The 27,381-nt window shown below is 47.6% G+C and overlaps 1 long non-coding RNA gene across 2 annotated transcripts; it reads left to right on the plus strand.

The window, feature by feature from the left end:
* Nucleotides 1-2,662: 2,662 nt before the first annotated feature.
* Nucleotides 2,663-8,981, plus strand: LOC121827219 (uncharacterized). 2 transcript variants are annotated; one of them, XR_006069375.2, is made up of 4 exons: nucleotides 2,663-3,263; nucleotides 3,602-5,553; nucleotides 6,801-6,946; nucleotides 8,026-8,981. It is a non-coding gene; the product is annotated as an uncharacterized LOC121827219 (long non-coding RNA). The 2 variants fall into 2 exon arrangements; XR_006069374.2 differs by having other exon boundaries at nucleotides 8,085-8,981.
* Nucleotides 8,982-27,381: the final 18,400 nt, after the last annotated feature.

Genomic DNA, 27,381 nt, shown 5'->3' on the forward strand with positions numbered 1-27,381 from the left:
CCATTTCTTGCCACCTCCCAATAGTCCCAAATGTTGAATCCACCAACTATGGATTAGATCAGAGACCTCATTATCTAATGGGTGCTGGGAACACTCATGCTTTACTAGGCTCAGGCTAACCAAGTTACTGAGGATTAACTCTCTGGGGGGTCAAGATGGCCCAGCAAGTAAAGGTGCCTGCTACCAAGCCCCATCTCCTGAGTTTGATCCCCAGAACCAACACGGTGGAGAGAGAGAGCAGGTTCCTGCAAGGTGACCTCAGACCTCCATGCGCTTGCCATACACACACACACACACACACACACACACACACACACACACACACACCAAATGAAATGTAAAAAACTTAATGTAAAATAGATGAACTCAGTTTTCATGTTGTCTTTTTATCCCTGTAACTACGAGCTCTTCTGATAATCATGACTCATATTCCTCTCCAGTTGCTTGAAGTGTCATGGATATTGGCACAAAGTAGGCTTTTGTAAATATTTATTAGATGATTGGCTGACTGACGGAAGGAAGGAAGGAAGGAAGGAAGGAAGGAAGGAAGGAAGGAAGGAAGGAAGGAAGGAAGGAAGGAAGCAGTTGTCTGAGTGTGGTGGGAGCTGAGATAGAGACACCAGAAAAGCATGGGGTGAGAGCCACCCCCAGCCCCCACTGGAATTTACCTTTAGAGATTTGTGTTGAGCTGATGAGGGCAGGAAACCACATAACAGTGACTTAACCGAACAGCCATTCACCTTCCTTACATGGTGAGGTGTGGGGTAGGTGTCTGAACCGGATTTGGGGGTTCAGAGTGGTCAGGCCTAAGCTTCTGCCACTCATTTGGCCTCTTCTTGGTCACAAGATGGTTGAATTCCAAGTGTCTGTTCCTGGAGGAACAGTGGAGGAAAGAAGAACTGTGAAAGACAGAAAGGCAGAGTGACGAGCCTGTCCCCCATTCCTCAACCCCGCCCCACGCAGTAGGTTTTTGTTGTTGTTTTTAATAAATTCTCAACATGTAGCTAAGGCTGGCCTATGGTGGTATTCTATTTGTACTGAAATGTGATTTGAATTGTATGTTAATAAATAAAGTTGCCCGGGGGTCAGAGCTATTAGAGCCATAGAAAGAGCGTGGCGGTGGTGGCACACGCCTTTAATCCCATAGATCTCTGTGTGTTCAGGGATACAGCCAGCATTGGAGACATATGCCTTTAAGACCTGGAGGGTTGTACTTACAGGCAGTGACGAGGCAGTCATGTGTTTGGGTTTACAACCAATGAGAAGGCAGAACAGAAAGACTATTTAAAGACATACACACAGGAAGTAGGTCTCTTTCGGAGAGCTAGGAGCACCGCAGGAGGAAGGGTAAGATTTTAGCTCTGAGCTCTGACCTCTTGGCTTTCTCTTTTACATTGGTTCTGTGTTTCTTATTTAATAAGACGGTTGGTTACATCTACACTGGCCTGGAACTCACTAAGTAGGCCAGGCTAGCCTTTAATTCATGAGTAATCCTCCTGTCTCTGCTTTGCAAGTGCTGAGATCATGGGCAGGAGCCATCACACCTAGCTCAAGCCTGGCCCTTCCTAAGGAGCTCAGGTTGTTTCTGACCTTTGTAGCACCGAGGATAAGAATAAGAGAGGCAGGAGCACATATTTAAAAGGCATAATCCGCGCCAACAGCCGGTTAACTAACATATGCTTGACTTTACTGTCTTGTCAATTAGACTCTCAAGTGCAAAGGCAGAAAACATGTCCAGCTATAACTTTTATATGAGTGAAGATCATCGAGTATCCCAGACAGTAGAAATTAACGATGACAGAGCATAGTCAGGTGTTGTGTGGATGAGCTGGCAAGGTCTGAACAAGTAATAAAGTTCAAGTGCACATAATTCATGAGTCATTATATTTTTATCTCAGACAATTGGTGTTTCTTTCTACCATCTCAGCAAAATCCAATAATTACATTATCAAGATTTTTAGAAGCCAGGCAGTGGTGGTGCACACCTTTAATCCCAACACTGGAGAGGCAGAGGCAGGCAGATCTCTGTGTGTTGGAGGCCAGTCTGGTCTGCAGAGCAAGTCCAGGACAGGCTCCAAAACTACACAAACTACACTGACAAAACAAAACAAAAATGAGGAATATGTACTAGGTGTGGTGCATGCCTTTAACCCTGGCACTCAAGAGGCAGAGAAGGCATATCTCTGTGAGTTCAAGGCCAGCCAGGGCTGTAGAGAGACCCTGTCCTTTTTTTTTTTTTAAACATATGCTGTAATAAATATGATAGTTTCAAATGCTTAGTTAAAAAGAGGTGAGGGGAGATGGCTGGAGAGATGGTTCAGTGGTTAAGAATACTGACCGTTGTTCCAGAGGACCGGGGTTCGATTCCTAGCACCCACAAGGCAGCTCACAACTGTCTGTAACTCCAGTTCCAGGGGACCCGGCCCCCCTGGCAAAACATCAACGCACACAAAATAAAAATAAATAAATTAAAAAAAAAAAAAAGAGGTGAGAAACTGTACTTCGCCTGCACGGGAAACATCTGCGTCTACACCACAGCCCTGTGTTTACATCTGCTGGGTGGCCAAGGCAGAGAAACTCTCCTGGCTGAGGGATGCAGATACATGGAGCGGGAATTCTGCACCTGACTCAGGGACAGTCATAGCAAAGAGACATCATAGGTTTTGGCGTTCATGCAAGACACTGCAGTCGTCTCCTCCTCTAAGATTTCCTCCAGGGAGTGACGGTTTCGTGGACCACATCTGGTTTTGTAGGTTTATTCTCAGGCTGTCGATTGAATCAGGAGTTGTATCACTCTGAGCTTCTTGAATCATAGATGTTGCCATTTCTTTGCTGGATGTGATATAAGGCTAGATCTCGAAGAGTCACGCCACCAGCTAGAGCCAGTGTGGGGCCTTGCACCGATTCTGCGCACATCAAAGGATGTGGTGCCCAGCAACGCTGGCCTGCCACAGGGAGACCTGCCAAATTGGATTAGCCAGCCCAGTGTCTGGCCTGAAGCCTGAGAGATGGACACAGCGCTTATTAAATGATCCGCAGGCAGGGATGTTTCAAGTACTTAATCAGCTCTTCATTTCTCTCCTCCAGGGGACAGGGAAGCCTCAGTGCCACCCACAGTGAGAAATTACCAATCCTGGCAGGGTCCCTGCCTGCCATTTTCACTGCAGAGCAGGCAGGAAAGGCCCAAGAAAGACCAGGCAGGATGCTCCACCATTGACAGCGGACACCACCGCTTAAACTGGAGACAGAAGACCCTGGGGCAGGTGAGCCCTGACTCTCCCAGATGCTCACTGTGGAGAGCTGTTCCCTTCTTGGGGCCTCTAATGCTCTGTGGGCTCCAAGGAGCTGAAAAGAGTCTTCTAGGATGCTGAGGCAGAGTAGCCTTTCTGGGGTGCAGAGGTGTGTGTGTGTGTGTGTGTGTGTGTGTGTGTGTGTGTGTCTGGGGATGGGATGAGTGTCAGCTTTTTACCTCTTTGTGGATTGTGTTGCTGCTGTTTATTTACTCTCTAGGGAAGTCTAGCTCCAAACCCCTGCCTCAGCCTCCAAAGTCAGGTGTTTTGGAACCACGGGCATGCACCGCCATGTCTAACTTTCTCTACAGCTTTAAATCAACCTCCCTGCCTCCGTTTCCTGCCTCCAGTGTGGAGACACTCCCACCCCTCTTCTATTCTCACCATCCCCTCTTACCTTCCTGGAGAAACTTAAGAACCAAAGGAGAGCAAAGCGGACTTGGAGGAGCTTCTCTGTCGGCCTCGATGGGGCATCTCTCTGCTCTTGATGTGGATTCGGGGTGAGCTTGGCTCTCCTGTTCCCTGCTGGACTTGATCAAGGTGATGTCTTTGGTGAGGTGCCTCTTCCCAGGTGCTGTGGGACAAGCCAGCTTCCCCGTGTCTGTAGGTCTCTAAGAGGAGGCTTAGCAAGATTTGCACAGCACCTTGTCAGGACCGAGGCAGGAGAACAGGGCAGAGAGAGAGGTGTCAAAAGCTTTGCACAAAACCTCACAAGCCCCGCAAAATTATCATAAACTCCTCCCCAGGTCTACTAACACTGGCCATTGGCACAGCAGGAGCAGACACTCCAGCATCTCCTACCCAGGTGTAACACTGGCCATCGGGACAGCAGGAGCAGGGGGCACTCCAGGGTCCGAGGTAACCTGTGGCTTACTAGTACTGAAGGTCAGACCCTAGCGTGGAGCTTTAGTATGCTGACGAGACGAGTATATGAGATTGTTATCTTACTTTTAAAAAAATGTGTAGTGCCCGCAAGGGCCTGAGGAGGGCGTCAGATCCCCTGGAACTGGAGTTGCAGAGAGTTGAGAGTTGTCATGTGGACAGCACATGCAGTGTATGTAGACTGCATATCATAGATAAACATGCATTCTACATACACTTCATGTGTGTGTAGATAAACGAGGACTGTACTATGCAAATGGAGCAGCAAAGTTTACAGAAAAGTCTCAAATCTTTGCACAGTGTGGTGAGGCCATTTAGGTTCTCAAATTTTTTTCTCTGCTCCAGCCTGCTCCCCACCTCTGAAGAGTTCTCGCTCTGTCTCTCTCTCTGTGTCTCTCTGTGTCTGTGTCTGTCTCTCTCTCTCTCTCTGTGTCTTTGATTTTTTTTTTTTTTTTGAAAAAGGGTTTCTCTATATAACAGCTGGCTGTCCTGAAACTTGCTCTGTAGACCAGGCTGGCCTCGAACTCATAGAGATCTGCCTGCTTCTGCCTCCCAAGTGCTGGGATTGAAGGCGTGTGCCACTGTGCGCCACCACCACCACTGCCCAGCACGTGAGTTCTCTCTCTTAATAACCCGTCCTTGTTTCTGCTCTGCACAGTCCGTGTTCCAGGACTCCGATCTGGAGGTGTCATCCAAACCCCCTGTCAGGTGACTAACTGTGTGTTCCAACAGAAACAGGGGAGCTGGGGGACGAAACCCTTAGTGGAAATCCAAACAAGCTAACCCGCAAACTTCTTGTCAGATTCAGCCTCCCAGGGCTGGAGAGAAGGCTCAGTAGCACAGAGTTTGTCTGATGTGGGGCAGGCCTTTGGTGGGGGATGGGGAGAGGGAGAGAAGGAGAGAGAGAGACAGACAGACAGACAGACACACAGACACACAGACAGACACACAGAGAGACACAGAGACAAAGAAAGAGATAGCACCAGCCAGCCAGCCAGCCAGCCAGCCGGGCTTGCCTCTCCCCGCTCCATGCCTTCTGTCTCGTGGAGTCTAATCCCTCCCTCACTCTCATCACCGTGCTCCACTGGAACGTTTCTTTCAGATCAGCCAGAACATTTTGTTCAGGTGCCAACGTTTTTTTCCTTTTGATGTTTCCTCTAACCAGAGGCCTCTTCCTCCTTGCTGATGAGGTGCCGAGTGTGGCTTCCCAGTCCTTCTGACTCCACAGGAAAAGGAACCGAACGGTAGGAAAGAGGAGCGGTGAAGCTGGGGTCCCCTGGAGCTACAGCCGTCCTCCCCCTGAATCAGAAGATGCACAGGAGGGGTGAGAGGACACCTCTCCCCGACAAGGCGGGAGGCACCCTGTTCCCGCTCCTTCTTGGTAGGAGCCAGTTTCTTACCTGATTTATTTGCCACCCTGGTGCTCCCCTCATCGTTCTGATTAATAGTTTTGTTGGGGGATCTGGGAAATTTACATCCAATGGTTACCATAGCAACCAGCTCTTTTGCACAAGATCCCATAGAAAATGCATTTGGGGCCTTCTGAAGGAGCGGGATTTACAAGGACCTCGGCTCCCACCAGAGCAGAATGGGCAGGTATAACCCACGGATACAGTAAGAATTATGAGCAGATGGGCACTGCTCTAGCCGTACCATAAATTGAGGAGGACGGTTTTAGTGCCTGCTCTTCTGCTTTTCTTTGTCTTGCCCTGGACCCCTCCCTGCCCATCAACATTCTCTCCAGAAAACCAGTTTCCCACAGGACTCAGGGAACAGACTGAAGAGTGTGTGGCAGGTAAAATGAGCGAAAGCTGCAGCTGGCAGCCTTGGGGGCCAGGAACTTTCTGTCACTGCCTGTCGTAGTGGCAGGCTTGTGGTGTGTGGCACAGAGACCACTGTACAGAGGGTAAGGTGGGGGTGACTTGCGTGGGACCTCTGGGTTCCTGCCAGCCCCGGGAAGGGACAGTGGGACTCAGCCTGCTTGTGAGACCAGCTCTTGAAGCCCTTACTCAAACAGAATGCCAGAGTCAGGCATTTTTAGCCTCCAGGGGCATCATCATGTCCTCGTCAACACAACGCTGAACACACTGCTGCCTGGCCCACAGATGAATGTAGGAATTCCTCAAGGTTCTGTTAAGTGCATGGGCACAATTTATTAATCCTGTGTGTGGTCTTTTATTATAATAAAAACCTTTTTTAGAACACGGGCAAATAACAACTGAACTGGGAATGGGGGGGGGTCATTGACTGTAAACTCCTACCCTACACCCTAGAGTCACCCCGTGATGACAGAGGAGGCATGCAAGTCTCCTACAAATTAGGTAGAAACAATGTGTTGTGTGGTATAGGAGACAGTTCTGCTGAAAGGGACCCCTTAGCCTCTCTGGGTATCTGCATATCTTATCCATGCAATGGGATGGCCAACTGGCATCAATCTCAGGCTGACTGATAGGCACAGGCTTATCTGAAAGATATTTGTGGTAATTGATTAGTAATGTCTGTCCTGAATATCACCTGGGAGGAGGGGAACATATATGTCACATATCTGCCGTCCTTGGACCAGATGGCTCTGGATCAGGAGACTTGATTCCAAGTCACTTCAGATATTCCTTGTCTTCTGTCTTCTAGGCTTTTCTTTACCCTCAAGCTTGTGAAATCCTGAGGAAGCTGTGACTTTGTTACTCTACCATCTCATTACATTTTCTGTTCTGAATAAATTGGTCTGTGTGAATGACCTCAGAACTGCCTAGAAGCAGAGATGTGCAGTCTGGCTTGTAAGTGACACTGATTAGTGTGTGTAGGGGGAGGACAGAGAGTCTAGGGAGCTCCTGGCCAGCAGCAACATAAGCATATAAGGGAATACTGTAGTGAGGGGTGTGTGTGTGTGTGTGTGTGTGTGTGTGTGTGTGTGTGTGGTGTGTGTGTGTGTGTGTGTGTGTGTGTGTGTGTGTGTGTGTGTGTGTATCTGAAATTGAATCTGGGGCTTCACATTTCATAGGCAAGCATACCATCACTGGGCTCTGTTCTCCAGTCGGCCCCTTTAACAAATCAAAAACAAAAACAAAAAACTTACTATTTTGAGACACGATTTCACTAAGATGCCTGGGTTGACCTTTGAACTTGCTCTGTAGCCCAGGCAGCCCTTGAATGTACAGTCCCTTCTGCTTTGGTCTCCTGAGTAGCTGGCATTACAGGCTTACACTGCCCGGCCCAGCTTGTTGTAGACCTTTGAAATGAGGGCAGTGGGTGGGTGTAACGAGTCTTTCTCTGCCCCACCAGCCAGCTCCCGAATAACGACACAGAGCCTTAATATTAATTATGAAAGCTTGGCCTTAGCTTAGGCACGTCCCACTAGCTCTTATAACTTACATTAACCCATCTCTATTAATATACATTCTGCCACGTGACTTGGTTATCTATACTCTGTACCATATGCCCGACTTCTTCAGAGTCTCATTGGTGTCTTGGTACTGCCATCCTGCTTTTTCCACATCTGGCTCATGACCCTGCCTTCTTCTTCCCAGAGTTCTCTCTCTGCCCGGAAGTCCTGCCTATACCTCCTGCCTAGCTATTGGCCGTTCAGCTTTTTATTACACCAATCACAACAATACATCTTCACACAGTGCACAAATATCCCACAACAGATGGGCAGCTGCAAAAGCGGGTGGAATTGGTCTTGTGGGTTTATTTTGGACACACAGCTGTGCCCCAGGCAGAGATATCTCTTTGGCAGCACGAAGCTATACTCCTCAAAAGAGAAAGACCCAGCTGGGTCAAACACTGTTTTCCCAAGTTCCCTGCTTCAGTAGCCATGGTTACACTGGTCTGTCTTAAACTGTGCACATCTCCTTAGGCCACCTGCTTAGACCAGCGGCGTCATTCCAGTGGCCTGCCATGTCCTTTGCCTTCCAGACGACTCCTAGCCATGCTTCAAGGTCCAGATTCCAAGTGATGACACTTCTCCAGCCCCTTGGACCATGCGGAGTCCTGCATCATCTACCTGCTTCTCTATGTCTAGGCCAGCAGTGTGGCCTGGCTTCTTGGCAAATCCCTGCTTTGCTTGACTCTGGGTGACCTGGGCACAGCAGAGTGAAGCATCTCAGAACCTACTCACGTGAAGAAAACAACCCACTCAGATCCTGCAGAAATCCAGACTGCGCCTGAACCCTTCCCACAGAGGTCCTCACTCACGTAGGGCTACCTCAGGCAGTGTGCAGAGTGGGGGAAGTCCTGAGTGAACGTGTGCTGTTGACCTGAGCACAGCCACGTCAGGGATGCCAGTGCCTCAGACCCATGGGAGTGGTGAAGCCTTCCCCTGGGCTGAGTGGAAACGTTGACTTTGGGGACAGAAACTATCAATCTCAGCTTCCTCCTCCCTAATGTTTACAGCTTGAGGCTGCTCCCCAACAGAAAACCCCTACTGAGATTAGTTTAAAGCTGCCTCCTTGTTCAGAGGAATGCCATAAACCTCCTTGTGGTGATATATTGTGTGCCCTAATAAACTTGCCTGAGGATCAGAGGACAGAGCCAGCCACTAGATTAGACACAGAGGCCAGACAGTGGTGGCACACACCCTTAATCCTATCACTGGAAAGAGAGCCAGGCAGTGGTGGCACACACCTTTAATCCCCCAGTACCGGGAAGCACACTCACCTTTAATCCCAGGAAGTAATGTCTGGGCAGAGAAAGGTATATAAGGCATGAGGAAACAGGAACTCACTCTCTTTAGGCTGAGGATTTTGTAGAGGTAAGAACTAGTGGCTGGCTGCTCTGCTTCTCTGATCTTTCAGTTTTCACCCTGATATCTGGCTCTGGGTCTTCTATTAATAAGACCATCTAAGATTCAAACAACATAGCCTTGATTCAGGTGTAGAAAATAAATGTGCTGAGTTTCCAGGTTACTGTTGTGTTGATGTCCTCCATCATGGCCAGCACAGCTCACCCGATCCCAGCTTTTTGGTATGTGTGTCTCTTCTGTATTTAGTTCCTCATCACCCTGCTCAGGTTTCCAGGAGAAAGTGGGGACATTATGCAGGATGTGGCAGGCAGATGGGTGTCTTTGTCCCAGTCATGGGTGTTTTATGGAGCTGGACTGGTGGTGTGTGGGTGAGTGGGTATGCGCGCACTCATCCAGGAGAGCCTTGTGCCTGAGTTGGACTTCATGTTTTATATGCCTAATGGAGCAGAGGCACACTGACCACATCCACAGGAATGACATTTGCCTTCTTTTGTTACCAAGGCACCTGCAGTACACTGAGTTAATACACTATAAAAATAAATGCCAGTTATCATGCATTTAGCAATTATATCACATTGCCATTTTCATTGGTATGAATAGTCAGTGTTAGATCAATCTGAGGCTTGAAAATTATCGCAGCGGTGACCCTTGTTTTTTCAGAGTCACTTGTTATTCCACCAGGCACCCCAGAACTGGAATTGCCTCAGCCTTTGTTGGGGTCCCCTTTAGAAAGAGTATGCTGGTATGAATTCCTATTCAATTCCTATGTATCCTTAGGCAAGTTACTTAAGATGGGTTCCTGCCTTAGTTTCCCCATCTATTTTTCTGCAAGATGGTGGAAACAACTCCATCTTGCAGGGTTTCATTTTTTTTTACACTTGCTTATGTATTGTGTACGTGATGGGGGTGTGCTACAGTGCAACGTGGAGGTCAGAGTTCAGTGTGCAGGGGACAATTGCCTTCTTCCACCGTGTGTGTTCCAGGGGTGGCATTCAGATCATCTGGCCTGGTGTCAGGTGCCTTTACTGAAGGGACACCAGCTAACTCGAACACGTGGCCTTGCCCTCCTCCTCCATTCCCTCTTCCTTGCTAAAAACTGTTAGGTTACATCCCTAAAGCTAGCCCCCACGCTCTGTTCCCTTATTTGGCCACTTCCTCCTCCTTGGCTGACTACCAAGGTCCAGCAATCAGAAGCCCCCTTTGACTCACCTAAATAACATGCCCAATTCAAATTAAACATCTCATCCTAATACAGGGTTCCCCTTTACCTTTATAAACCACCATTTGCCCATGCCCACATCTGTCTCTTCTCTATCCAGAGGCACCACATCTGTCTCCTCTCTATCCAGAGGCAGTCCTTTTCCCTCTGGGATAAATCCTCCTGCCCCCTTCCCCTTCATCCCCTATCTCCTCTACCACTGCACCCCGTCCCATTCTAACACAGACCCCTCCTCTTTCTCTTCTTAAAAATCACATCTGCAAGGTCATTTTCTGCTGTTTTTCTGCCAGAGTCAGAAAGCAGCCACTTTAATTTTTCTTCCCCGCTTAATAAAGGGTCTCTGTGAAAACAGGTGTTTGGGTCTGGTTTGTGTCTAACCCCAGGTACAGGAGGGATCCCCTGCTGTGTGGGAGCCCCCCTGTAGGGTTTCAAAGATGAAGTAGAGTGAAGTAGATGTGGTAGCTAACCACACCTCAGAAACATGAGGTTTACGGTGTGTAGTAAGTGCCCAGTGATTAGTAGTCATTAAGATTCCTTTTTTGTGACAAGGTCTCCTGTTAGCCCCAGCTGGCCTCAAACTGAACCATGTAGCAGAGGGCGACCTTGAACTTGTGATCCTCCTGCTTCCACCTCTTGAGTGCTAGGATACAGGTGTGTGTCACCACTCCCCAGCTCAGCAATCAGAATTGGTTTATCCAAGCCCTAGTGCGTTTCTGTGTTTATGAACCAGAATCCTCTGGGTTAATTATGACTGTGTAACAAGTAACTCTGAAACTCACTGGCTTATATTAACAGCCATTATTTGCTCCAAGTTGCTGTAGATTGCCTGTTGGGGTTTGGCCTCTGAGGGCAAGTCTGTGGACTCATCTGGGATTGCTTGTGTTCCCTGTGGTGAGCTGTTAATCAGCTGTAGATTGGCTTCCCTGGATTTGGATGAGTTCACATACATGTGTAGGGCTTGGGCTGTGACCATTTGGCTGAGTCATTAACTTGTACCCACCAGCTGTTCAGTCTGGGGTTATTCTTGGGGTGGAGACAAGGTTCCCAAGCAAGGGAGTGGCAGGGTGCAAGGTCAGCTATGGGAGGGCTCAGAACTAGCATAATGGCCTCTCTGGCCAAAGCTAATCATAAAGCCAGGGATGTGAAAATGGACTCCACTCCTGGCAGGTGAGCCACACAGCCTTCAGGAAAGCAGTACAGATAAGCAGAGGGACACACCTGAAGTCAGTTTTACAAACCACCTACACCAACTCTCTTTTTATAAATGCAGAACAGCACATAGAGCTTATTCCCTGAGTGCCACAGTGAGGAGCTGGGGAGAAATCTTTTTTCCATTTGGTAGCTCAAGCCTATTCTTAGATCTAGTCTAATAAAATGAATTTCACACTTGGGTTATTCGCCCACTAACAAACACGCCGTTCTTATCGATGCCGGGGACAAACTCCGAGGCAGCCTGGATGTCTAGTTCCGTTACTTTCAAGCACAATAATTGTTAATTACTGCTTTATTTGGTTCAGTTGTGTTTGCCAATAGTCAATTACATATGTTAGCTTTCCTTGTGATCACTGGGGCTTATCCAATATTGAAACTCAGGCCTAGGTTTTGTTTCAGAGATGTCTTTTCCAAGGGGGTTAAGGAAAACTCTTGTTCGTGAGTTTATTGAATATTAGCCTTTATCTGCTTATTCCAAAGGCTCCTTATTCACTTCTGCAAACTCCACAGGGCTGAGCTCTTAGAATTGAACTCCAGGCTAAAGATAAACCTCCCCTCTGCCAGGACGGACAAAACCCTGGAACGTGGACTATGGGGAGAGTGGATTGTGAGCTCACCATGGTGGAACTTGGAGGACAACAGTCTCTCCATCTTCTTCAGGGCTTGTCCTACAGGATGTCCGATTCCTCCCTATGAACTCCTCCTCCCAAATCGTAGCTTTCAAGTGATGAGCAGCCTGGACCGTAATCCAGTCTTGGCGCTTGTTAGTACTTCTAGTATTGGATATTTGCATCTCCTCCTATTCTTTCACTATATCGACCCTGAGGTGTGACTTCATGCCACCAGTGTCTTTCAGGCCCTTTTCCTCTGCCCAGGTCACCTAATTTATGCCTCGACTTTGTATCCACCCCGGGTGTGATCTATCTGAGTGGGTGGGGAAGAAGTTGACGATTTCTTGGTTCCCTTCTTTTCTCTAAATCCATCTGGTGGTACTTGCTTCGGCTGACATGTGGTCTGGCTCCACCATAGGGAAGATTCAGGCATTCAGTGAGCAAACGAGTCCTCGGTCCTGGGATCTTGCTGGGCTGGGCTTCTTCCCAAAGACTGAGTTCGTCTGTCCGGCTCTGCATCTCTACGCCCAGCATCATGTCTATACACTGGCAGTTCCGGGAAACGCATTTGTTCAAAGCATTTCTATTTCTGGAACATCCATCAAGTGGCAGGCTGTTGGGCTCAGGCTGTGACCTGAGAAGCTCCATTTACAAGTAGTTCTTGACTCCATTTTGAAGCTCAAGGATGACAGTGCATCTGAATGGACATATAAACAGTAGCATCTGTTCTGTACCACCCACGAGGCACAGCCTGATAAGTGACTTATTCCTAAGAGTAGACATTCATATAGATGCCACCCTATAAACTCATCAGGGTAAATTGAGACTATAGAGGCACATGGGCATATTAAAATCACACAAAGAAAAACAGGCCCAAGAACTTTTGGGACATAGGAGACTGAGGAAGGGGGTAGCCTTCACATGGACCCCATAAGGAGGTGAACACCTAGCACTGTGATGACAATGGACCTGTTATCTTGTCAGTGGGGACAGAGGCACAGCTGTGTACTACCTCCTTCAGCAGATTGACCACAGCTCAGGCCAATCTGAAGTCTGTGGATTCAATACCGAAAAGAATTTTGGAAGCCAGGTGGTGGCACATGCCATTAATCCCAGCACTCAGGAGGCAGAGGCAGGTGGATCATTTTGAGTTTGAGCCCAGCCTGGTCTACAGAGTGAGTTCTAGGACAGCCAGGGTTGTTACACAGAGAAACCCTGTCTCAAAAAACAAAACAAACAAACAAAAAAGAATTTTGGGACTAGCCAGTTTATGAAGCCGAGTTGGAGATACAGCAGAGATATTTTAGTATAAGAATACAAGGTATAGAGGCCAGCCAGTGAGATGGCTCTCTGGGTAAAGGCACCTGTCACCAGCCCTGACAAGCTGAGTCCCGTCCCTGGGACCTACCTGGTAGGAGAGAATGACTCCGCAGTGGTCTGCTGACCTCCACATGCACACAGTGGCATAAAGGGCCTCCTTCCCCACACTAAATAAAGAAAATTTCATAAAAACTTTTGTTTATAAAGAGAGAACCAGGTGTGGTATTAATTAATTAACATGCCATTAATCCCAGCATTCAGGAGGCAGGGACAGGTGGAGCGCTCTGAGTTCCAGGCCAGCCAAAGCTATACCAGAACATCTTGTCTCAAGAGGAGGAGGAAGGCACTGAAAAGTAAGACTCAATCAAATGTGGGCGGAGGGTCCGTGCTTCCCAAAGAAGAGTACAGTAATACGCACCCACTGACATGGGGAGATGGAGGTGGCACTGGGGCCCTTGAGTATGGCGGAGACTTTCTCATCTCCAACAAACTTAACTTCAGGAGTTAGGGTGCTAGACGATCGACAGTCACGGAAGCCACTCCAGGCCAGTGGCTTCTGGGTCTTTGTCTCACAAACTCGAAGAATAAAATATGGACAAAGAGAGGGTGGGTTTTAGAAGGAGTTTTATTGTAGGTGAGGGTGTGAGAAAGAACAATGTTGTAGATATTATTCTACCGTGTGTTACTTTTGTTTATGGTGCATTTGTTTAACTCTGTGAAGCTGTGTTACTGTGCCTGTCTAGAACACCTGATTGGTCTAATAAAGAGCTGAACAGCCAATAGCAAGGCAGGAGAAAGGAAAGGCTGGGCTGGCAGGCAGAGAGAATATATAGAGGGAGAAATCTGGGAAGAAAAAGGGAGAAATGAGACAGAGCCAGAGAAGGAGGAGGACTCCAGGGGCCAGTCACCCAGCTACACAACAAGCCACAGAGTAAGAATAAGATTTACAGAAGAGAACCAGAGGCAAAAGGCAGACGGAATAAAATAAAGTTAAGCTGGCAAGAAACAAGCCAAGCTAAGGCTGGGCATTCATAATTAAGAAAAAGCCTCTGTGTGTGATTTATTTGGATTCTGCGTGGTGGTCCCCCCCACAAAAGAGTAAAAAACTACAGCACTGGAGCAAGTCGGCCCACAGAGCAAGAGTGGGTCCCAAGGAAGGGCCACCAGGGGTCCCGCCCTAGGGGTCAGTAAGGTTTTACTGGGTTGAAGCATAGGGGCTGAGCTGGTCAGGCCAGTTGTCCTCCCATGAGATAGTCACTCTCTCCATCCTGGTGTTCGGACTAGAGTTGGGGACACAACGTAAGGGGCCAAGGAAGTATTCGGTCACACATAGCTTCCAGGCTGTGCTCGCTAGGTTGTGTAAAAGGAAGAGATAAAAACAAGAAACTAGAACGTTTCTCTACCTTTCCTCTCATTTGTTAAGGGAGATGAGTGGGGTGGCTCCAGAAATGCCTTGGGTGACTTATAAGCTTATCATAAGGTGAGATCAAGAGCCATGGGGAATTTAAGACACACCCTTTCCTTCCAAATTGGGTTTCTGGTGAGATTCCTAGAGAATTGCAGGTTTACAGCTGGGGAGGGAGAGCGGCCATAAGCAGCTGTTAACTGCGTTGAAATTCATGCTTTTCTGCTGGACAGAGAGGACAGCTGGATTCTTTTCATGTCCCAGGATTTCCCCTGCCTGTCTATGCTGCCTCAATCTGACCACTGGGAGGGTGTCTCAAGGACAAGGCAGAGAACTCCCAGCTGCCCCTGGGAGTTCAGCTTGGCTCTCTGCCCACTGTTGATGTGGCCTACTCAATAGCCATCTGCCTCTCTTCCTGTTTGGACCTGCACTTTGGACCTCCATCTGTCTGTCCGTTCCCAGTCCCTGCCCCCCATCTAAAGATGTATTTATTTGTATTTATGTGTAGGAGTGTTTTGCCTACATGTATGTATGTACACTGCATGCCTACCTGGTGCCCTGGGAAGCCAGAAGAGGGTGCTGGATCCCCTGGAACTGGAGTTACAGGTGGTTGTAAGTCACCATGTGGTTGCCGAGAACCAAACTCAGGTCTCTGCAAGAGCAGCTGGTGATCTGAACTGCTGAGCCGTCTCTCCGGCCTCCCTTCCACAGTCCTGCTTCTTTGCCCTGCAGCTGGACCCAGCTCTACAGTGTTTGCTCTCAAGCCTGGGACACTTCAAGCCGCCTTCTCCAACGTCTTTCCTGTTTGGGTCCTTACCAGAAAGGGAGTCTATTTCTGTGTCTACCATTCTACGGAAACCTCTTGACCTCTGCTGGTGCCTCTCTAACACTCTGAAACATATACACTTTTCTATTTACTTATTTATTTATTTATTTTTATTGTTTTTTTCGAGACAGGGTTTCTCTGTGTAGCTTTGTGTCTTTCCTGGAACTCACTTGGTAGCCCAGGCTGGCCTTGAACTCACAGAGATCCGCCTGGCTCTGCCTCCTGAGTGCTGGGATTAAAGGCATGTGCCACCACCGCCAGGCTATTTATTTATTTATTTATACTGTTATATCTAATTTGAGAGTTAATATCACTTAGGATTGTAATAAAAGAGCCATGCTTGCTTTGGTGGCCTTAACTAGGAAAGTAAGAATATCAGGTAAACTGCCTGAAACAGCCCTGTGGGGTGAACTGATTGTTATTCCATACATCCTGACAGTATGGACAGTCAGGATTCTGTTTAGCTGTTTCTGACTCTGTGTCCTCACAGCAAAGGTACTGACTATTCCAGGTGCTGCAAGGTTAGGTGGTGACCAAGCTAGACACAGGCTCCTGCCTTCCTCAAGCACGATTTCCAGCTGTAGAGGTAGGAAAAGGAGTTAGCCGCTCAGCTAAATAACATGCCAGGCCTGTTCACTTCCATGGCTAGAGGCATATTTATGAAGGCTCAACTTTAGAAATTGTCCAAATATGAAAAGTACTGAGGAGCTTGAGGGGGATCACGGAACCAAGCAGCTTGTTGTTCAGCTACCAGGGTCTCAGGATTCCCTTTTATGGGTTTTTAGTCTCCCTGACAAAAGAATTTAAAATGGACTCCGAAGGAAGCTTGAGGACCATCTATTAGAGTGTGGGAGGAAAAACTCTAAGCAGGCAAGCTATAAATCCTGAAAGCTGCCGGGAGGGAGATGGAGAGAAGGAAGAAAGCTATGCCTTTTTAAGGTCCAAGAAAGCCAGCATGTTCAGCTGTTGGCAACAGCTGCCCTGGGGTGGAGATGGGGTGGAGTCGGGTGGGGTAGGAGTCTCTGCAGAGAAAGAGGGAGAATGTCCAGAGAGTCAGAGCAAGCACTCTCAGGATTTTGGACACTATCCAAAGAAGAAATAGAGAGAAAAGGACAAGTTACGTTTTTTTCTTCTTTTTCTGTTGTCCATTATTGAAATAAGTCATAGATTCTACACACTCAAGGGGAGGAGGCTTGTGCTTGTTAGTGACAGAGAGATGTCACTCTAAAATGTGTCTTGTCAAAGATAAACAGAGCTAAACACTAGAGAAGCTAGGGCCTAGCACCAACCGAAGCCACCTCCCATCCACAGAAAAGTGACTGGGCATTTTAAAGGGACAGCAGGGATGTAGCTTGGTAGGTAGACTGCTTGCCTAGCATGCATGAAGCCCTGGGTTCAAACCTCAGCACCGCATAAACCTGAACCACGTGTGGTAGTGCATGACTGTAATCCCATCACTTGGAAGGTGGAAGCAGAAAGATCAGAAGTTCAAGGCCAATCTCAGCTGTATGGGCTAGAGGCCACCTGGGATACATGAGACCCTGTCTAAAAAAAAAAAATAAAGGGAGCAGAGTCGGGAAAGAACAGATGCTCAGTAGTCAGGGGATAGGGTGAATAACAGTGTTGGTCATTATGGATGCTGATGATGCCATCTACATCTGTTAGGATTCTGTCCTCCCACAGAGAATGGAAGCAGAGACCTTGTCTTTTCTTTTTTTTTTATTTTTTTTTATTTTTCGAGACAGGGTTTCTCTGTGTAGCTTTGCGCCTTTCCTGGGACTCACTTGGTAGCCCAGGCTGGCCTCGAACTCACAGAGATCCGCCTGCCTCTGCCTCCCGAGTGCTGGGATTAAAGGCGTGCGCCGCCACCACCGCCCGGCAAGACCTTGTCTTTTCTGATGAGAATATTCTAAAGCAATCACTTCCAGGGCTTTGAGAAAGGCATTCATGAGTTATAGGATATATACACACATCCCAGAGGGATGCAGCCACCACTGTAGCCCTTTTTAGTAAGTGCTCTAAGAAAACAGTGATCTGGGGTCTAAGGACAGGTGTAGCTGAGGCAAAGTTCCTAGTGCTTTCTTATGGGTGCTTTCAGGGAGGCAAAGTTTCCCATGTTAGGTAAGAAAAGAAATGGGCTTGGAGAACCCATTTGGTATAGATGGGCAGTGAAATGTGTTTCAGGTAGACCAGATGCTTTACTAACCCTGGCCAGGTGGGAGAAGTTGGCATTTGATAAGCTGTTAATTTCTCAGGCTGTGTAAAGACCCAGACAGCAGAAAGAGACGGGAGCCTGACCTTCAGCAGATGGGAATGTGTTTATAAGCACATGATGAGGGGCGTTTCTCTGTGTCTGTCTGTCTGTCTCTCTCCTTCCTCTCTCTCCTCCCTCTCCTCTCTCTCTCTCTCTCTCTCTCTCTCTCTCTCTCTCTCTCTCTCTCTCTCTCTCCCTCCCCCTCTCCCTCTCTCTCTCCCTCTCTCTTCCCCTCCCCCTCCCCCTCTCTCTGGAAGTTGAGGGGTCTGCCAGGGAAAACATTTGGTTGAGACCCTTTATAGGGATGGTGTGAGGTGCTCAGGAATGAGGAAATTGTTGCAGCATGTAGCTCGTGTTTCTTTCTTGAAGTTGTTTGCCAGAAGTGAGACAGGCTGTCCCAACAGACATTCCTTTTCTAGGATGACCAACTGTCTTAGTCAGTGTTCCACCTCTGTGAAGAGACGCCAGGACCAAGGCAACTCTCAAGAAATCATTTAATTGTGGCTGGCTTACAGTTTCAGAGGTGTGGTCCATTGTCATCATGACAGGGAGCGTGATTGTAGGCAGGTGTGGTGCTGGAGAAGCAGCTGAGAACTGGATCCTAAACAGACCGAGAGAGAGAGAGAGAGAGAGAGAGAGAGAGAGAGAGAGAGAGAGAGAGAGAGAGAGAGATTGTCCCTGGCAGGGGCTTTTGAAACTTCAAAGCCCCCTCCCCCCAGTGACACTTTCTCCAACAAGGCCACTTATATGAACCCATGGAGGTCATTTTTACTCAAATTGTTATGGGTTTGGGGTGACTCAGATTTACCAATTTGACAATTAATAAATTTTTAACAAATAAGAGACTTTATTAAATTCTGACCAGGTCTATACCCGAGACACATACTCAGAATATGGCACCAAATGACATTGGTTAGGGGCCTGAAAAGGCAAATGTACAAAGTTTGTACTTCCGGCATTCATACGGTCAGACAAACACACACCCTATGTGTGATCAGCACATCCTGTGCTGTTGGGGCAACCAACCTTGTTTACAGAAGTGAAGACCTGTGGCTTGTTAGCTTAAACAACAGCCCCAGCATTCCAGGAAGTTATCTGTCCTTGGGCAGGTGGGGCTTACAGATCAGAGGAATTTTTGTTTTATAAATCTCTTAAGCACAGTAATTAAAACGTAACTTTAGCTTTCAGGGTGGGAGCCTATGAAGAAATGGGGAGGAATGTTTAAGTATACCCAGCATGCATCTGTGTTGGTGCTTTGAGACCACGTGGAGGAACTATCAAACTCCCAGGTTTCAGTCCCAATATCTTAGATAAGGAAAGACATTGAATGGAGTGGTGATTCAGACAGGCGCTCACATGTATTTCAGGTAATGCTGGCCATCACAGTGGGAGAAGCAAGAACAGGAGATCCCACAGCAACTCCAAGTTACACTCAGAAACTGATTTTGAGTTACAACTCAGAAGAGCAAGACAACTTAGTGAAGGTCTGTAAGCAGCTGTAGTGTCAGAGGGTTTCCTGGGGAGGGCAGAGGTGTAAGTATATTGTCTCACTGAGAGGATAATTATTCTTCCCATCCCCCGTAGCTTGTCTTCAGGTCAATCAGCTTTCCCAGCCAGGTGATCGACAGATCCAGTTGTATTATGTCTTAAAAGAGGAGACAATCTTTATAATCTTACATAGAACGTCATGTTTCCACCCAGGGCCAGAGGCAGAATTCAGGTGCTAGTCTTCTGACCAGGAGGAAGTAGCTCCACATTAACCTAAGCTCACCTCCCCTTTCATATCAAATTTTAAATCTTAAGGGAGGAAGCACTGACTGATGTTTCCTTTTGTAACGTTACCAGGGAAACAGGAGGTGAGACCTAAAATTAATTATGAGGGAAGGGTTCTACCCTCAATGGCTTCTAAGTCCAGGTACCTAACACTTCAGTAGAAGAGTCCCTGGTAGCGAGAGCTGGTCATTGGTAAGGGCAGATCCTATGTCACTGGCTAGAAGACAGGGAGGGGAGAGAAGGGGACGTGGGAAGAGAGAAATCAGCAGCAGCTTTGAATAGGAGCCCCACCTCGTGAGAGGCTCTCAGGTACATTCCAAACTGCACTGGCTGATCTGCAGTCAGGCTGTTTTTCACTTGGACAACTTTATATATTATGCTCCAGGGTGAACAGCAACCTGGACGTATTTACTTAATGACGTGGGAAGCCAGTAAATAAAATAATTACAAAGGGTGACAGGCACTTAATAAAAGGGCCTGAGAGGAGGATGGGGTAGAGCCAGGGTCAGGTGCATCAGGACGAGAGGCTGTGGAGAAAGGACCTGTGAGTAGGGAAAAGGGGATTGCGTTTACCTTTGAAGACGCTCGCTCCCATTGCTGTGGAATCAGTTTCGATTTAATGGAACCTAATATTTCTGGAAAGCATCCAACCAAACTGGCTGACAGTCTTGAAGTCATCATAGCCTTCCCCCTCTCCCCAGCTCCAGGATAACCCCAGGCTCAAATTTCCCAAGGAGACAAACATCCCACTTCAGGTTTAGATTTACATTAGAAAGAGGCCTTAATTACTTCTGATCTCCCACACCTCCGAGGAGCTGATTTGAGCTTTTCAGATGCAAAGAGTGTTAATTGGCTAAGAGGCCCAGCTGAGCTGAACCACCCCTGAGAAGGAAGGAGGTGGGGAGGGGCTCGGGAGGAGGGCGCTGGGGCACAGTCAGGTTTCCTGGAGAGCTGAAGGAGCTGTGACAGGAATTGACACACAGTAGGCCAGGGTTTGGTCCTCCACTCTCCTTCAGGCCTCCCCTCGCTCTTCTCACACGACCCCATCCTCTCCTGCTGTCTCACCCCTGGCTTCCCAGCAGGCTGTGCTCTCTTGGCTCTTGGTTTCTAATTGCAGCACTTCCCAGCCAGCATGGGATGGTGGTCGGGAAGTGGATGGCCCTTCTGCAAGGACAAGAGTCCCTGGTTGAGCACCGTCTCTTCAGAGCCTGGGAAACAGGAAATGAGTGAAAATGGAACAAATGGTTATGTGAGTGACAGAAGCCATCACTCATCCCCTTCTCTAGGAGTCCACGCTGTGGAGTCTCGGAAGATTCCTGTCAGAGTAAATCTCCTGTGTGGATCACCATAGGCAAATATATGTTTGTGAGATGATTGAATATCTGCTTGTAAGGATTTATGTCCTTATTACGTCATCAGCCCGCGACGCCATCCCAGCCTAAAAAGCAGGTGTGCCCTCCCACGGGCTCTTTTTCCATATCCCCTCTGTACTTCCCCTCCACGCGGTCTCTCTGCCTCTGTCTCTCTCTTTCTCCTTCCTCCTAATAAAGCTCTAGAAAGGTAACCATGGCTCGTGATTCTTCTGCCACCTTAGCATCCAGCGCTCTCTTCTGTTGCCATGGCTGCCGTGGGTGGCAGCCAGCCATGAGCGCCTCATTAAACCCTTCACTGCTCCCACATGAAGTCAAGACCCCTGTTTGTTTAGCTTGTAGGTGTTCTATTTGTGGCTGTTAGACCCCAAAAATCTAGGGTCACAAGTGGGCGCCCCAAGAACCCAGACTCCAGGCCAGTTGATGCAATAGCAAGAGGTGTTTATTGATGCGGCTGTACAGTCGGGCAAACTCTGCTCCAAAGAGCAAGAGTCTCATCTTACTGTAGCCACATGGGGGCTTTTAAAGGAAAAACCCACAAAAGCCATAAGATTACAATTCCCATACAATTTCCTTTCACAAGATCATGGTCTGATCACAGAGTGGGTACAGTCACGTCCGCATGTACATTCTTCCTGAAACCTCAAGGGGGGTATCAGGGCGGGAGTGGAATTTACACAAAGGTCACAGTGGTCCTTCCTGGAACACCTGCAACTATCCCAGTCACAGTTGAGCACATCTCTTAACAGAAATCTTTTTACATTGTTACATTGTTGCAGGGGTGATTGAGTAATGACTGAGTCAGGTTGCCCTTGGAACCAGTTTTCTTTTTAGTTCCTCATTTCCTGGGGCTTGGGGGTGTAAGCCCCCAAGGGTTAGGGTCTTTCAGTAGCAACTTTATATAAATATAAAAGTATAGTGTGATGGTTTGGAAGAAAATGGCCCCCACAGGGAATGGCACTATTAGGAGGATGTGGCTTTGTACGAGTAGACACATCCTTGTTGGGGGAAGGGTGTCACTGTGGGGGCGGGCTTTGAGGTCTCCTATGCTCAAGCTACACCCAGTGTGGAACACAGTTCACAGCCTGTTGCCTGAGGATCAAGATGTAGAACTCTCAGTTCCTTCCCCAGCCAGCACCATGTCTGTCTGTACACCGCCATGTCCCACCATGATGAGAGTGGACTAAACCTCTGAGCTGTAAGCCAGCCCCAATTAAATGTTTTCCTTTATGAGAGTTGCCACGGTCATGGTGTCTCTTCACAGCAATAGAGACCCTAACTAAGACATGAGGATTTAAAATGTTGAGTGAACAAGAAACAGGACCAAAATGACACCAAGACACTTTATAACCCGACTGCTTAAAGTATTGCCAAAGAAAACCTTTTAAAAAGCAGCAAGAGAGTCGGGTTGGTGGCACACATCATCTCAGCCCTTGGGAGCCTGAAGTAGGAGGATCATGCTTGGGTTTTCTGGCAGCTGGCTCAATAAATAAACAAACAAATAAACAAAACCCCTGGGTAGGTAGTTCAGTAGCAAAGTGCTTACCTGGCACATGGAGGCCAGTGGGTTTAATTCCCATCAGCCACAGCAGCAGCGCCAGCAGCAGCAGCAGCAGCAGCAGCAGCAGCAGCAACATACATCAGTTCGTAGTGTTATCCTGAAGCCAAGTTCATTCTGCTGGATGGGCAAAGAAAAACTGCTCAGGAAAGACACTGAGGAATGAGGAAGACATGAGCCCAGGAGGCAGAGAGAGCAACAACAGTTTTTACTGAGGTTGGCTGGTGCAGCCTCTCGGACGGGCGGGCGGGGAGACACAGACTTGGGAGTTTCCTGGGCGGACTCTAGGTTAGACATTTTATAAGACCCCTGGGTCTTTCTTTCGCATCTTCTCTCCCAGATGTTTGTCCCTGGGTGGGCTGTTTCTTTCCAGAAACCTCTCCCATTGGAAAGGGGACACCTCCTCCTTTAGAAAAGCCCACTCTCCTTTTCCTACCTGCCTATATCCTCCGACTTTCCCACAACAGGAACAAAGGCGAGAGAGCAACAGAATTTTCAACAGAAGCATTGTGTGTGAGAAGACAGATAAAAATGGGAGCCGGAAAGATGTCTCCACAGTCCAGGCACTTGCTGTTTGCCCCAGTCTGCCTTCAGCGACTCAGCACCAGCAGCTACATCATCATCAGCTGCCAAATTTGAGGTGTGAACCCTTTAAAGGGTCCCCACCATCATGGCTGTTCTCTTGCTCTCTCTGTCTGTCTCTCACTCTCTCATTTCACTCCCTGCCCCAATAAATCTCTGTGTGAGATCTGTTGTGTGGTGTGATCTCTGGGGCATACGTTGTCCATGACTCTCTAAGGTATTCCACTGAAAAAACCCTAACATTGACGCCGATGACTCAGTGGGATATCCTGGTGCCTGCATGCTCCCCGCTTGGGGTGTAAGCCACGCTGGGACCCTACCTCTTATCTCAGGTTCTCCACCTATCCCCTGGCCCTCCATCCATCACCAGCAATTGGTGAGTGATCCTTCTCAATTGGGTTAAATGCTTCCCTGAGTCTCTGGTACTCTTGGAGATGGAGGTACAGACCCCTGGCCCTTTCCCTGGGGTAAGGCTTCATTTTTGAGCTTGGTTTCCATCTTTTGGTTTCATTCAAAAGTCCTGGTACCAGGTACTGAATTTCTCCTCAGGCTTAGCCAGGCTAAACCTGGCTTCTGTTTGGTGAAGCCTCTGTTTGGTGAGGTGCCTTCTTCCTTAGGTACCCCTGGATGCTAGGGATGACTGGACTGGCCTTAGACATCCTCCTCTACCTCATCCATGGGAACTGTGCTGTCTGTCTGTACCTCTGGGCTCCCCTTTGGGATGCCTCTTGGAGAACCTCTGACCCCAACACCTAGCGCCCAACTTAAGGGCTTCTAAATTTATCTGCCTTTGAAGTCAAATTTGGCCTCAATACCCCTTAGATAATCAATCCAAAATGCAGCCAACCAAGCAGTTGGGGGAAACGGCAAAGCATTCCCCGTTCCCTATTTCTTTTTTCTCTACTCCAGGACCTGTTTACTTTTGTCTGGTTCTCCACCTCCCCACCCCCACCCTTACTACATAACTATCCCATCTTTAAGTTAGTGTGGAGAGACCTGTAAGTCTGTTGCAAAGTGGGTGCTGGAGCCAGACTAGCCGGAGGCAGGAGCAAAGGTCAGGGGCAGGCTGCACGCAGCACACACCCCTTCTCCCCTGCAGCCCCTGCTGGGAACCAAGCTGCTGATCTAACTCTCCTAAGGGACGTACAGATCATTTGTTGGTGAATTTGATTCCAAGTTCTAGAGTCCAGTTCTTCAGCTGCTGCCGCCCTCTGCTGCTGTGCCCTCCACGTGGGCACCCATGTGCTACTCAGTTCCACCTCGTCCCTTGACTGTTCCTTTTCTTGTCCTGTGCCAGAAACTGGAGCCAGCTTCTTCACCCTTGGGGCTCCCACCACGTGGGCAACTTTCTCTCTCTCAGCTCTGGCCTTCCACACCCCTGTGGGCCTGTCTACTGAAGACACTTGCTGGCTCCCTTTCCTCTGCACGCCTCTCCTGGCTCCCTTGTAGCGGGTAGCCATTCCAGCTTTGACCTGGAAGTCCCAATCCCCATTGAGGCTTCGGTAATGGTCATACCTACAAGGCAGGCCTGAGAGAGGATGCTGAAGACCCAAGTTCTGGAGGCGGGGGCTCTCTGGTTCCTGGACCCTGGACGGTGGAGGTAGACCGAGCAGAGTTCTCCAGAGAACACCGCTGGACTGTGCCACACCTTTCCCAGACCCTGCAACCTACCTATCCCTTCATTTGTAAGTTACGCCACTAAATAAACCTCCCTTTTAACTATGTGGAGTGGCCTTAATAATTTCACCAATATCCCCTTCCCGGGCACTCTCCTGGCTCCTTTCTCCCTGCACTCTTCTGACCCCCCCACTCTCCTGGCCCCTCCCCCCACTCTCCTGGCTCCCTTCCCCCTGCACTCTTCTGACCCCCCCACTCTCCTGGCCCCTCCCCCCACTCTCCTGGCCCCTCCCCCCACTCTCCTGGCTCCCTTCCCCCTGCACTCTCCTGACCCCCCCCCCTCCACTCTCCTGGCTGTCTCTGGCTCCAGCCTGCATGCAGTCGTCCAGCTTCAGCTCTCAGCTCCCTCTTGGAGCTACAGGAACACACCTGTACTGCGTTCCACTCTGTGGCTCTCTCTTCCTCCTCAGGCTCAGATTTTATTATAACAGTCTCTCCTCAGCACAGACCAATGGCCAAAAAATTGGGGAACCTGATTTCCAAATTCTCACAAGTAGTAACAATTGCTCCTGCACAAATGATTCCCAAATATCTTATATCTTTAACTTGCTCTGCTCTACACTTTCTCTACTTTCCACTCTTAAAAGTCTTTTATCTTTATGACTTTTCTGTGCTCAGCTCTCAGAAAAAAAATCTGTTAAGATTATGCTATAAATTCTATCTAAGGATTTGTAAATTCATTGGGTATAGTTAATGGAATCTGTAACAAAATTTGGCTTTAAACTTATAAAAGGCTTATAATTAAAATCTATTCATGGATGTGTGTGTGTGTGTGTGTGTGTGTGTGTGTGTGTGTGTGTGTGTGATTTAACTCTTGTTTATGTATGTGTGTATGTAACTTGGATTCAACTCTCTGTGTGTGTATATAATTTGGATTCAACTCTGTGTGTATTTGTAACTTGGATTCAATTCTCATTTAAAAAATATATATAGAAAAAATGTAGAGATCTACTAGGAAAACAGATGTTTTAAATGGCAACCATGTGCCTTTCCTCCATCTTGGCTGGTGACCTCATCCGGATGTAAGCAGCCACATGGCTGGCAGCCATCTTTACTAAGGTTAAAGTGTACATGCCATGTGACTTCACCATCTTAAGATGACCACATGGCATAAAGCAACAATTGTAGAACTTCTTAGTCCTGATGGGCTCTCTGTTTATCACTGTATCTCCTTGAGACTAAGAAGCAACAAAAATCAAATATTTTGGATTAGTATGGATTTTTGTATGATGATAAAAATTTAAGGTTCTATTTGCTGCAATGTACTATATATGTGATTTGTCTCTGGTTTAGAATACACTGTATACGGTGATAAAATTTTAAGGTCATAAAAATCTTAGCCGGGCGGTGGTGGCGCACGCCTTTAATCCCAGCACTCGGGAGGCAGAGCCAGGCGGATCTCTGTGAGTTCGAGGCCAGCCTGGGCTACCAAGTGAGCTCCAGGAAAGGCGCAAAGCTACGCAGAGAAACCCTGTCTCGAAAAACCAAAAAAAAAAAAAAAAAAAAAAAAAAAAAAAAATCTATTCAGATTAATAAAAGCTGACTTAAGACGTATGTCTAACTACTTATGTCTTTGCTAACTGTGCAGCACCAAGCTACTAGAAAATTTAGTTAAGTAATGGCATATGTTTGATAAATAAGGTATATTTGATAATCAAGATGTATAAATTCCTCAAGTATACTCAGGTTCACAGTAATATTTGTCTAGCTTCTTTGTCTTTGCTCACTTTAAGCTTTAGCTATTTGGATAAACTAAGCCATACCAAAAAAAACCCTACAATATTTTATAATGGTGTACTATAAAAGGATCAGTAAAGTTGCCAGTCTCTCAATGGACTGTAGCTATGATTAAAAAGTTTTATTTCAATACTAAAGGAGCTCCAAATCAAAAAATGTTATTTTTTAAAGCTAAACCTAACAGGTATGGAATGTAAAGTGCTAGTCTTCTGAGAACTACTAACTTGTTGTAAACTGTTAAGAATAAACAAGACATGAAAATTAATAGCTGCCTTATAAATGATCAAATTCTTTAATGTGTTCAGAATATACTTGTAATCATGCTAAGTACTAATGTAGTTAATTACAGGAATAAGCTTTATTTAGCCTAAAGCAAGTAACTAAATCAGGTATACTTAATAGACAGCTAGAGATCTCCTGAATATGTCATTTAAAATGTTTAATAAAAAGCTTTTCATGACAGAGAGAAATGCCAGCTCCTGGCAGCATCCCATCTCCTCCAAAGAAGATGGATGAGCACAGAAGAACTCCACCTGGAGCTTGCTTTAAATGTGGCAAAGTGGGCCACTGGTTGAGAAACTGCACTTTACCTTGCCTGCTGCCAGGACCCTGGCCATGAAGGCCCACAGTGAGACTTTACTCAGGGTCAGAGAATCTGAGCCTGCTTCACCTGCAGGGCTGCATAAGGAGATGGCCACAGGCAAGGTTACCAGGTGTTTGGAAGGGTCTGCACTTGGCTGTATGTTTTGTGCTTTGATCTTGCAAGGGGGAGGTCTTTTGCCTCTCCCCTTGGCATATTATAAAAAGCCCTTTAGAATAAAGCTCTGGGTGGCTGAGTATTGACCCAGGCCCTCCGGAGGGCTATCCTGTGTCTCTGTCTTTCTTATCATCTCCTTCTATCTCTCTTTCTATCTAATATTTCCTCAT

The sequence above is a fragment of the Peromyscus maniculatus genome, chromosome 2, assembly GCF_049852395.1.
Source record: "Peromyscus maniculatus bairdii isolate BWxNUB_F1_BW_parent chromosome 2, HU_Pman_BW_mat_3.1, whole genome shotgun sequence".
In the NCBI taxonomy this organism is placed as follows: Eukaryota; Metazoa; Chordata; class Mammalia; order Rodentia; family Cricetidae; genus Peromyscus; species Peromyscus maniculatus.